Source organism: Miscanthus floridulus, chromosome 14, assembly GCF_019320115.1.
Source record: "Miscanthus floridulus cultivar M001 chromosome 14, ASM1932011v1, whole genome shotgun sequence".
Lineage (NCBI taxonomy): Eukaryota > Viridiplantae > Streptophyta > Magnoliopsida > Poales > Poaceae > Miscanthus > Miscanthus floridulus.
Window position 1 is genome coordinate 5,545,408 of NC_089593.1, and position 13,106 is coordinate 5,558,513.

The following is a 13,106-nucleotide window of genomic DNA, read 5'->3' on the forward strand; positions in this document are numbered from 1 at the left end:
GTCCACCATAGACTGGTCCTGGAATCCTAGATGGGCTCCAACTTCAGTTGGACTGGGCCTCCACCATGACAAAGATGAATTGGATGCCCATGCTGGACCTCCTCCTCTCCTTGGCTTGTATGTGATGAAGAAATGATATCCTCATCATCCTCCCTTTATTGAATTGAAGTCGTCCTCGACTGAAGTAGATGGTCTCCTCAATTGGATGGCAGCAACGATGGATCCGGAAGAAGACGTTCATCTTGGCGCCCAATCCTTTGCAAAGGCGGCTGCCATGGTGGCCTCCCTGCTGGGAATTCATCCTCCTTCTCCTGCAAAAGGTTAGTACCAACAAAAGGCATAGCACTAGAAGAACCAAGTGGACATATAGGCGACGTATAAGTTAAAGCATAACATGGTTCATCATGATCAGCAAGAACAGATTTAAGAGCAAATAGAACTTCTTTCATGTTACTTGATGGTTCATTTGCTGGTTTGCTAGAGTTTTCATCATGGCCTTTCTTTTTCTTTTCAGCAAGTTCCTTTTCATATCGCACAATTTCAGCAGGAGTTAAAGGAAGTAAAGCAATGGTCTTTTCCTTAAACATAAAAGTATATCTATTTTGCCTACCATGATGTACAACATTATTATCATATTGTCAAGGGTGGTCTAACAAAAGTGAACAAACTTGCATAGGCACGACATCAAATTCAGCATAATCATGATATGATCCGATAGAAAAATGCACACGGGCAGATTGTGTTATCTTTGCCTTACCACTATTGTTGAACCACTGAACATGGTATGAATGTGGAAGAGCACGTGTAGATAAACCAAGGGTCTTGACAAGCTCAGAACTTACCAAGTTATTGCTGCTCCCTCCATCAATTATAGCACGAACACAGAAATTATTGACAATGAGGAACATTTGAAATAAATTATGGCGTTGTAGCTTGTCTACGGGCTCAACTTGTGTACTCAAAATACACTGAACAATGATTGATTTGTAGTCTGCAGTGCATGCCACACTATCAATTACCTCATCAGGATCTTCAGCAACATCAGGATCTTTAGCACTATCTGCAACTTTATCTGCATAAAGATCAGTTGCAAGTGCAAATTCATTATCTTCATCACTAGCACTAGCATACCCACCATCATCAGTAGCAATATATGCGTGTTTACTGGGGCATTCTTTAGCAATATGTCCCATGCCCTTGCAGCGGTGGCAAACAACTTTAGAAGGGCCGCTAGAGGAAGGTGTAGCAGATCCACTAGAAGAAGGTGTGATAGAAGAACTCTTCTTTACAGGTGCTGGTGGTGTCTGCACATTAGAAAATTTACTCACCTCGATTGGACGTGAAGGAGTCGATGGAGTCATGGAACGCCTAGGTTGCTGTCCCTGTACTTCCCTTTCAGCTTTAAGAGCATAATGATATAATTGGAAAAATCTAGTCCATTCTTTATAGTTAAGAACATCATGTATTTCTCGACGCAAACCTCCAAAAAATCTAGAACACTTATCCATTTCATCTTCTTGTATGTTACTACGTGCTAGACCAATTAAAAGCTCCTGATAATATTCCTCAACAGTTTTACTACCTTGATTTAAACGTTGCAGTTTTAATCGCAGATCACGCTGATAGTATGGAGCAACAAATCTCAATTTCATTCGTCATTTAAGTACAATCCAGGTTTGTGGTATTTGAGCATTAGCATTAGCATTAACATTATTGCAAATATCATTCCACCAGAAAAGAGCAAAACTAGTAAACTCACTAGTAGCAAGTCTAACTCTATATTCTTCAGGTACTTGATGGGAGCTAATTTTTTTTATCTACAGCCATCTCTCAATCTAAATATGCTTCAGGATCAGCAGAACCAGAAAAAGAAGGTATCTTAAACTTGGTTTTAGAGAAAGGATCATTATTACCTTGGTTATTACCTCCCATACCGCGTCGGTTAAAGTTCAACCGATTACGCTTATGTGCATCCTAAGCATGTCGTTGAGCTTCGTCTTCAGCCTCCGCGTCGTCATCCTCCTCAGAGAGATCATCTTTAGGACGTGGTTCAGGATGTCATTGTTCAACATCTTCAATCTTCTTGGCTAAGTTGGTGATTTGTTGAAGGATCTCATTAAACTTGTCATCAAGAACGGCACGAAACTCATTCTTAGAAACACAGCCTTTGAAATCTGTAGGTGTGTCTCTGTTTCCTTTACCGCTGCCTCTGGCTTTTCCTGACATGGTTAGTAGAAAGAAGACAACATAAATAATATTTTCTCTACCAACTACTTAGGTTGTGGACAAGGAAAAACAAGGCACTCAACTCTAAAGCGTCTTACCACGGTCTTATAAGTGTTCTTACCAAAGCAACAGGTGGTGCAATCGGTCGGTGACTGTGATACCGTTGTAGCTTGAGTGTAACAGTTGTAAGACGAACATGTACTTGATTAGAAGAAAGTGGAGCTTGGACAGGCATAATATAGTAGCAAGGAATAGCAAAATTCGTAACTAAATAGCAAAGCTGAATAAGTATCCCAAGTACTTATCTTAGTTGCTGGCCTACTCACGTTTCAAATACTAGATGTATCAAGTGATGTGAACAGCAGGAATATGATTAGGAACAATGCAGAAATCAGCACACACAAACACAGCTCAAATGACGCTCTCTATGTGCTCCTCTAAATATTGTTCCACTTTTGCCCCTCTTTTTTCTCTATTTTTGGGCTGTCGTTGTTTTTTGGGGATTCTTTGACTTTTTCTTTTTATTTTTTTATTATCTTTTCTTCACTTAGGAGCACAAAAGAAGTAACCTAGAAAATATGAGCTTAAACAAGTGAAAGGCGTGGCCTGTGGAAATTTCAAAAGATGTGCTCAAAATCGACAAAAAGTTTGTGACCACGAAAAGATAATCTTGTGACCAGTTTTTAGCTAAAATAAAAAATTTCCAAACCTGACAAAGTGGGGACAGATGGATCCAAAAATTTTTTCTGATTGATTTTGATATATGGAACGTCGAAATCCGAGTTCGTATGCGAAAACTAGACCAGATTTACGAACTGACTCAGAATTAGAGGACAAAACGGGAACAATGCACGTAAAATTGGTCACGGCAGCAAGGATTTGATAGAAACAGTGAAGACAAGTGTAACAAATTAGATGGCGTGGACTAGGGTTTAATGGATATAAGGAAACACAGCAAGAGGTGAAGGTGTTCATGGATTATGATGAAAAACAAAGGAAAAAACACAAACTGAATTAAAAACGATCTAAAACCAGCAACCTGAACTTGCCCTAGGACACAAACTCAACAGTGCGAAACAGAGACAAAATTGCACGGCACAACGAGGCTATAGGACAGGGAATACGTGGCGGTGTATATTTTTTGGCTTTTTGTGGACTATAGGTAATGTAAAAACAGTAGCAATCTAACGGGGAAAATAAAGTTATACCTAATGGGCAACAAGGTCTCTGATACCACTTAATGTAGACTAGGCCCGATCTTTCAAAAGGTATAATAGCGTCGATTGGTGGAGACTCGACGTTCACGATCTAGGCTTCGAACCAAGACTAATTCGAACCCTGCAACCGTTACACCACTGCTCCGTTGTTTATCAACCATGCGAACGTGATTGACCTCGCCGAGAAGGCTTTTCTGCAAGCGAATCGAGAACACAAGCAAAAACGGGATGAACGCAATCTGAAATTGTAAATAAATATGAGGCTTATGATAACAGGCGAACAAGATCAAGAACTGGGGCCCTGGTTCACAGCAAGCAGCCTTGGCGGCACAGTTGCAACAAAATGATGTCTGTTTCATGAGGAAATCAAGTACTAAACAAAACCCAAATCCTAAGGAGAGCGACGACTGCTATTTATAGAGTCTTGGGCGTCACCCCCTGGACGTGCCCCCTAATGGGCCCAAACACGATACACGGTCCAACGAACCAAAAGACGGTGTCGCAGCATCCTGACAGATTCTGGATGCTGACTTGTTTCGACTATTCCAGTTGATTTCAAAGTTCTTTTGATGTGAGACCACTTTGATTGGCTTCCATATCAAATTAGCTTTCCAACCATATGTGGATCATAAAAAACGGAGTTCAGATGCGTCCTGGGTGACCAGTTTAAGACAGACTGGTTCTAGAATCCGAGATAAGCTCCAACTTCAGTTGGACTGGGCCTCCACCATGAGAAAGATGAATTGGACGCCCATGCTGGACCTCCTCCTCTCATTGGCTTGTATGTGATGAAGAAATGATATCCTCATCACCCTTCCTCACATTAAACCCAGTAGCAAGGTCTGTGGAAACGAACGACTAAGCAAGGCTGGTCGGACGGCGAGAAACCAACGCTCTAGTGGCTATAGCACTCTTGCTTACCAGCGTGATCAGAGTTTTCCTCCTACACCTCGAGCTGTACGGTCTTAACAAATGGAAGGGTCGGAATGCACCAAAACAAAAGAACAGACTTGGTCAAATGAAACAAAAAGACAAGTTGGTTTAAGCATTACAAAAAGGTCGGCACCTATCCTCTGATTACAAAAGTGATCAACCTATTGAACTAACTAACCCCTCCGGGGGAGAACTATGCTTTCGATCATGTCTACTAGGTCATGTGAAAGGGGAGCCACCGCTGTCTCCATCTCCTCTAGCTCGTGGGCCTCATAGCCAGGCGCGAAGTCGTGGCTCATCGCCTCCAGATCGATGCTGTCCCCATAATGAGAGCGAGCAATCGTGAAGGATTGATTAACCCCGACGCGAAGGGCGTTCCTCTCAAGGTGGCGCACCCGCTCCGTGATCTCGACGGCACGGGCCATGAGCGAACTGGTCCCCACCGACCGCACCACCTCCAGGTCATCGTAGACCACTCCAAGGGCGGCGCTCAGGATACCGAGCTCGTCGCTCTTCGCCTAAAGATTCCTCCTCGCCTCGATGAGATCCACGGCTAGCTCGGCAGAAACGCTTTCGGCCTCTAGCTTCTGGCCCATCGCGTTTCCAAGCTCGGCCTGGAGGGAGCCGACCTTCTGATGCGCATCGTCATGCTCTTGGTAGGTCTGGTCATGATCTCGGAGGGCCAAGTCACACTCCTCGTGAGCTGCCCCCATGCTCCGAGCGGAGCGTCTCCGTGGTTTAGAGCAGCTCATCTCGCTCCATGTGCAGCCGGGCGACCGCCGCGGCATCCAGACTCACCCTCTTCTCCAGGGCCACGAGCTTCTCCTTGTCCCCAACTTCAGCTCCTGTTTCTTCTCAACCTTAGCCAGAAGTTCAAGGATCTGTCGGCGGGTCTCGGCGTCCTTCTAGAGCAGCTCGTCCGACTCCTTTCTGACCTTGGCAGCCTCCTTGTTGTCCTTCCGCAATCTCGCCAATAGGGCCTCGAACGCCCTCTCGGACTCGTCCGCATGCCGACGGGCCTTAGCCACCCGTGATCGAAGACTGTCCCCCTCGGCGAGGGGAGTCAGCTCAGCCACCCTCTGCTGGGCGGCAACAAGCTAAGCAGTCACCTCCCCGAGCAGTCGCGCCTCCTCGATGAGGCGGTCCTTGGTTTCCTTCTGCTCATGAAGGAACCGAGATTTCCCCCGGCTGTGAGCGATAAGGGACTAAAAGGAGACGATGGTCACAATACAAAAAATATATACAGAAAGAAAAGGACGAGAAGCAGGGTCAAACGAATACTCAGCCGGAGGGAACGACAACGTCGCGCAAGGCACCGTGGGCGTGGTCTAGGGCTTCAAGCACGGACGTGATCCCCACGTCGAGGCTCTCCCGCTCCATACTCTCTACGGTGTCGTCGAGAGTGAAGAGCATCGACGTCGGGTCCTCCGGACTCGCCCACCGGAGCAGGGGCTCGCCCCGCGTAGGCGAGTCGCTGCTCACTGATGTTAGGGCCAGGGACGGCTCCCCACCGGCTCCGATCGCTACTGACCCTCCTCGCCATGACGTCCCCGCCGGGACAATCTCTCCGACACCAGAAGGGGTCAGCGATATGGACACTGACTCCTCTCCCAACACCACAACCTCCGGGGACCCTTCACCAGTGTCCCTCTTTGTCTGGCCAACGCCAGACGCCATTGCCTAGGCCACCGATGGCACGGGTCACGCCGTTTCCTCAGGCGCCACCACGATAACGCCCGGCTGTGACCCGCCTGTCATAGCCGCCGCCACACTCGCCTGCGTTGGGTGGGGTCCTGACCGGCTGCGTTGCACCCACCACGGTCAGCGCCACGAGCGTGGTCGGGAGCCTTGTCCGCCCCATCATCGCCAACTACAAAAGATGGCAATGGGGCCCCGATCCCCGATTCCTCGTGGGGAATTCACCTATTAGGGGACGGGGATGCAGCCAAAATGCTCCCCACGGGGATGAATTTGGTAGAAAATCATTCCCCATCGGGGATCACGGGGACGGGGATGGTTTGGCTGTCCCCGGCTCCGATCCCCGCAGACCCGCCCCGTCAAGCAGTATCGCGGCACCGCGCTTCAGCAACCAGGCGACCAGGCCCATGTAAAGGCCCAGGTACTGGCTGAGAGTATATATACGCGCCATCAAACCCTAATTCCCCACTCCCCAACCCTATCCATTCTCTCCACTCCGTAGAAGCCGGCCGCCGCTCGCTTTGTGCGGCTGTGCGGTGCCCCTGTCCGCCTCCACCAGATCTCTGCCCAATAACATGTAGTCTCAGGCTCTTGACGAGAACGACGTGTCCGGCCGCGGTGTCCCTGGCTCTCTCCTTGTCCGGCTGCCAGCATCCCTGGAGGTCGGTCTGCAGCCGCGGTGTACTCCCTGCCTCTCTCCGTGTTCGGCTGCCAGCACCAGTCTGTAGCCAGTTTACCTCGCCGGTTGGCCTACTGGTGTTGCTAGAGCTGGAGTAGTGTGTTCTCTTTGCTTCTTTGTGTTTGTATCCTATGCCTGTGTATGTGGCTAGGTGCCTTGAAATCTTGTGATTTGTGCATATATCACTATGTTTTTTTGCTCTGTGTGTGCTGGACGCCTCGAGAGCTAGTGTGCTGTTGTGCTAGTACAAATGCAATGTTGCTGCAGCCTTGTTGCCTTGCTATTGGAATGGATTGCTTAAACTTTTTGTACCGTGAATCTGTGATATATTTCTGTAAATTTTCTTATGTTTCTCAAATTTATTTGATACTGAGTTCGGGGACGGGGATCCCCACGGGGATTAAATCCCCGATGGGGAACGGGGATGGAGAAGAAATGTTCCCCGTCAATGTTCACGGGGACGGGGACGGGGAAAATTCTTCCCCACGGGGACGGGGATGGTGGCATATCCCCCGACGGGGAATTCCCCGTTGCCATCTTGACCGGCTACTCTGTGACCTTCGAAGGCATTGCTTGAGCCCCCACGTCCGCCTGTCCCACTGAGGGCACAGGCGCCATCATGGGCGGCGCCTGCCCGACCGACGATGTAGTCACACTAGCGCCGCTCCCGCCTAAAATGGGTGCGATGTCAGCTGATGGCTGTAGCCTTGCTTAAAGGGCGACGCTCTTCTTTGGCACCAGCGCCAAAGGATTACGCTGCCTCCCGACACTGCAAGAAACGAAAAGCATAAGTCACGATGAAATTCGGCCAAAATAGGGGAAAACAGAGGAGCTGATGACTCGCCTCAATGCCATTGGGTGGTAGATACGTTTGGGGGGCTGAAGGGAAGACCGTGACGCCTAAGACGGGGGTGAGTTAGGCAACTTAAAATTCTAACTATAAACAATGGCCTCTTTTTCTAACCTTAGCAAAACCTATGCAAAAGATAAATTATCTAAATGTGCAACTACGGTTTTGCTAGTGTGTTGCTATCTCTACCGCAAGAGGAGTAATGCAATCAATGTAAATGCGGAAGCTAAAGAGTAAGGTAGAGATGTGTAAACTCCCGTCGATGACTCCGGTATTTTTACCGAAGTATTGAGAAGCGTGCAAGCTTCTCCCTAATCCTCGTTGGAGCCCCTCGCAAGGAATCCCTCGCGAGGGCCAAGCTTCCGGTCGAGTAACTCCGTGGATAGCCTCGTGCCATAAGGCACATACAAGAAGAGCTTGATGATGAGTGCTTGCGGCCTCGCCTCTTGTGATGGTGTTCTTCTTCACTTGAAGAGTCATCCTATAACTTTATTGATGTGAGGGCTTGGTTCTTACATGCCTTCTTCTTTGTCTTGGGTGTGGGCTTGTTTGGATAAACTTCCACAAAGTGTCCCAACTCGCCGCATCCATAGCATTCTCTCTTTCTTTGCTTATTTTTTTAATTGGTGAAAATGAGATCTTGGATTTAGATGGGCACACCCTTGACATTGAGTTTTTAGATCATCTTCTCCACCTTGTTGATTAGTTTGATTGATTCTTCATCAAGATCAGAGGTGGAGGAAGATTGATCATCATCACTTGAGGAGCTTGAGCTTATCTCAACTTGCTTGCCCTTTATCTTCTTTTTCTTGCCACATGCAAGAGCTTTGCCTTTGCTTGATGAAGAGACTTCTTCTTGACCCATCTTGCGTAACATTTCAAATGCCACTATCTTGCCAATGACTATGGCCGGGGTCATGGTGCTCAAGTCCTTCATGTTGTGAAGGATGGTGATGATGCTTGCATATTTCTTTTGTGGTAGCATGGAGATGATCTTCCTCACGATGTCCGCATCATCTAGCTTTGTTAATCCTATAGAATGGAGCTCATTGATAATTAGATTCAAACAAGAATATATATCACGAACTAGCTCATCATCTTTCATTTTGAAGGAATCATAATTTTGTTTAGCTATACAATGCTTTTGCTCACGAACATTACTTGTGCCGTCATGGAGCTCTTGAAGCTTTAACCAAATTTCATATGCCGTATTTAAAGTGAACACTTGGTTAAACACATCCATGCTAAAAGATTCAAACAAGCAATTTTTGCTCTAGCATTGAAATGAATTTCTTTTTCATCACTCTTTGTGGGTTTTTTTGGAATTCTTACAATCTCCTCCTTTTTGATGATTGATGACAACACGACCAAAATAAGCAAATAATAAAAAATTTAGAATTTAAAACTATTTACTTGCTAGGATGCAATGCAAAGGGCAATGTTATATGATGCTAAAAGATACCACATGTAAGCATATCTAAGCTAAAGATACCACAAGTAAGATAATGCATATCACATGTAAATATCTTTGGAAACTTATCTTGCCCTTGCAAATGTCCCCATGTGGCATTATGGATTTAAGTCTCCCCCTAACTCCATAATCCACTATCCTCTCTTTCTCGGACCATTACCACTTGTAAATTATTACCATTACCACTTGTAAATTATTATGATCGAGCTTGCTTTTGGTCCTACAAATTCTCCCACTTTGGAATCAAACATCGAAGAGGAAGACATTAGTAGCACAAGGGAGGGTCAAACTTTGTGATCCTTTGTATGTGGAGTGGAATAGGTCACAAAATTTGACTCTCACATTACATAGACTAAGCCCCCCCTAAATATATGCATACATATGATGGAGAATGAAGTTTATGCATAATTAGCAAATTAATGCTCAAAGGAGTTTAATCTATATAATGCATGGAGAAAGCATATAAATACCAAAGTGAAATCAACATGATGATATCAGTTTAGAAATACCACTTGTGGAAACCAATTTGATTTATACCACTTGCAATAGGTGGTGGATATTTGAAGTATGATGCTTAACTCTGGGGACTCCATTTTCCTTGCAATGAGACTACTACACACATTATAAGCTTGAAAAGGTGTTAGTCTCAAAACATCCAACTTGTAGAGTAACATCCCCCTAAATTTGTGTACACAAGTATAGAATACTTGTAGGAGACATGCACATTGATTTTAGAATAAAAAATACCACTTAAAAGATGACATCACATGAATGTGAGAATCATTTTCGAAAGCGATATTCGGGAGAAATTATCTACAATTTGGACTTTGGCACATATTAGATGAACAATTGTAAAACAAGCTATGTGCCGTGCTCCTAAACAATTTAAATCATGTAGGTTTGCTCCAAGGGTTAAGAGTGAATCCGAGCAAGCCTACCATAAGATATACCTAGTGTATGCAAGACAAAAGATCAAACATGCAAATGCAAACCTAGGCATGAAAAGAAACTAGATGCTAATTGAAATTGCTAGAAATTAAATCTAGTTACCTAACATAGGGAGGGGGATTTGGGTCCATAGTGTTCACTAACCCACTTGTCAATTGACATGATCTAATGTGACGCACCCCATGAAATGCACCCAAAACTATACCAAGTCTCCAAATTCCCCGAAGTCCATCGGACTTCTCACTTTCCTTTCGGGATCCAAACCTTTTTGGTGCTCCTCATGTTGGAAATGATCTCCTTTGACACCCAAATGTGTTTGGCCCCATATTGGCTTGCTTGTCCACCTTGATGGCCACCATCTTGTCATTTTTCTTCATCTTCAAGATATAATGTGTGGAGGCCTTTTTGTCCACCTTGTTGGTGTAGGTGTTGGAGAGCTTGCTTGTTTTTTTTGTTTTTCTCTTTCTTCTTAGCTCCTCCCTCATTTTTCACCATGCACTCATAGGACTTGTGACCTTCCTTGTAGCACATGTAGCAAACCACGGTTTGTTCTTCATCAAGCTTCTTCACTCCCTTGATAGTGTTATCTTGATGAAGTTGGGTTTGCTCTATTTTGCCTTTTACTTGAGTCAAGTCCTTGGTAAGGCGAGCCACTTCTTGCTTGAGTTACTCATTCTCCATTACAACCTCTTGTGTGCATGTATCTACAACAATTTTCTCAATACAAACTTGGTTGCATAAGGGTGAGTCTAAATATAAATCATTGCAAGAAGTAGAAGCATCCTTTTTAGGCATGTCAAAGATAGAACTTTTCTTTTTAGGTGCCTTAGTGAGGGTTGTACTGACGGCTTCAAGATTAGCAACTTTATTAGTTAGCTCATCACAATATTTGCACATGGTTTCCATTTTAGCAAGTAAACTTTTATAAGCATCTTGAGAGCTAGCTAACTTTTCTTTTAATTTTTCATTTTTCTTTACAAGTTGCTCATCATTGATTGTGCATGCATTTGTTGTTGCTCTGGCCTCAAGTTGCTCAATTTTAGTAGATAGTTCAAAATTGAGATTAGCAAATGTCTTATGTTGTTCAAGCAAGGTTTTATATGCTTCTTGTGAACTGTCTAGCTTTTCTTGCAAAATTTTTAGCTTTTTTTGTTGGCTAGTATAAGTTTTAGCATGTTTAAGATTTTCTTGCAGAAGTTCATTAAGAGAAGGCATTTCATCATCACTATCACTCTCACTAGAGGATGAGCTTTCGTTACCTCGTGCCATAAGGCACACACGAGAAGAGCTTGATGATGAGTGCTTGTGACCTCGCCTCTTGTGATGGTCTTCTTCTTCACTTGAAGAATCATCCCCTGACCTTATTGATGTGAGGGCTTTGTCCTTGCACACCTTTTTCTTTATCTTGGGTGTGGGCTTGTTTGGACAAACTTCCACAAAGTGTCCCAACTTGTCGCATCCATAGCTTCTTTTCTTTCTTTGCTTATTTCTTTGATTGGTGAAGATGAGATCTTGAATTTAGATGGGCACACCCTTGACATTGAGCCTTTGGATCATCTTCACCACCTTGTTGATAAGTTTGATTGATTCTTCATCAAGGTCGAAGGTGGAGGAGGAAGATTGATCATCATCACTTGAATCTTCATCATCATCATCATCATCATCATCATCATCATCATCATCATCATCATCCTCATCCTCATCTTCTTCTTCATCTTCACTTGAGGAGCTTGAGCTTGAGCTTGTCTTAACTTGCTTGCCCTTCATCTTCTTTTTCTTACTACATGCAAGAGCTTTTCCTTTGCTTGATGATGAAGCTTCTTCTTGACCCATCTTCCGTGACATTTAAAATGCCACTATCTTGCCAATGACTATGGCCGGGGTCATGGTGCTCAAGTCCTCCATGTTGTGAAGGATGGTGACGATGCTTGCATATTTCTTTTGTGGTAGCACATAGATGATCTTCCTCATGATGTCTGCATCATCTAGCTTTGTTAATCCTATTGAATGGAGCTAATTGATAATTAGATTCAAACGAGAATACATATCACGAACAAGCTCATCATCATTCATTTTAAAGGAATCATAATTTTGTTTAGCTAGAAAATATTTTTGCTCACGGATATTAGTTGTGCCGTCATGGAGCTCTTGGAGTTTTAACCAAATTTCATGTGCCGTATTTAAAGTGAACACTTGGTTAAATACATCCATGCTAAAAGATTCAAACAAGCAATTTTTAGCTCTAGCATTGAAATGAATTTCTTTTTCTTCACTCTTTGTGGGTTTATCGGGATTCTTAATGGGTTTCATCCCGTCACGAGTGACTCTCCAAATTCCCAAATCAACCGCCTCAAGGTAGCAGGCCGTTCTAGCTCTATAGTAGGGGAAGTTAGTGTCATCAAAGTGCGGAGGCCTAGAGGTATCCATCCCAACCACTCTAATTAGCGTCGGCTCAATGGCGGTTAAGCCAAAGGTCTAAATTGAGCTAATCGGCTCTGATACCAATTGAAGGGAAGACCGTGACGCCTAAGAGGGGGGGTGAATTAAGCAAATTAAAATTCTAACCATAAACTATGGCTTCTTTTTCTAACATTAGCAAAACCTATGCAAAAGATAAACTATCTAAATGTGCAACTATGGTTTTGTTAGTGTGTTGCTATCTCTACCGCAAGAGGAGTAATGCAATCAATGTAAATGCGAAAGCTAAAGAGCAAGGTAGAGATGTGTAAACTTCCGTCGATGACTTTAGTATTTTTACCGAGGTATCAAGAAGCACGCAAGCTTCTCCCTAGTCCTCGTTGGAGCCCCTCGTAAGGAATCCCTCACAAGGGCCAAGCTCCCGGTCGGGTAACTCCGTGGATAGCCTCGGGTCTTCCCCACGCGCAAGTGGGTCTCCGACGTGTCTTCTGGCAAGCCTCTCCCGGATGCTCCCCGCCGTCTTCACTATCAAGCTTCCGACCGAAATGTCGCGGGCCTTGTTCTCTCTGGTACACGGTGGCGGCCACACCACAAACGCGGTTAGTGTGATCTCGTAAGACTACAAGCCCCTCCGATGTACAACAATGGTGCTCGCTGGCACCTCGG

At 44.8% G+C, this 13,106-nt stretch overlaps 1 long non-coding RNA gene across 1 annotated transcript; it reads left to right on the plus strand.

Annotated features, from left to right (window-relative positions):
- The first annotated feature begins 1,611 nt into the window (after window positions 1–1,611).
- Window positions 1,612–2,132, plus strand: LOC136505117 (uncharacterized). The gene is made up of 3 exons (XR_010771102.1): window positions 1,612–1,674; window positions 1,790–1,874; window positions 2,004–2,132. It is a non-coding gene; the product is annotated as an uncharacterized lncRNA (long non-coding RNA).
- Window positions 2,133–13,106: the final 10,974 nt, after the last annotated feature.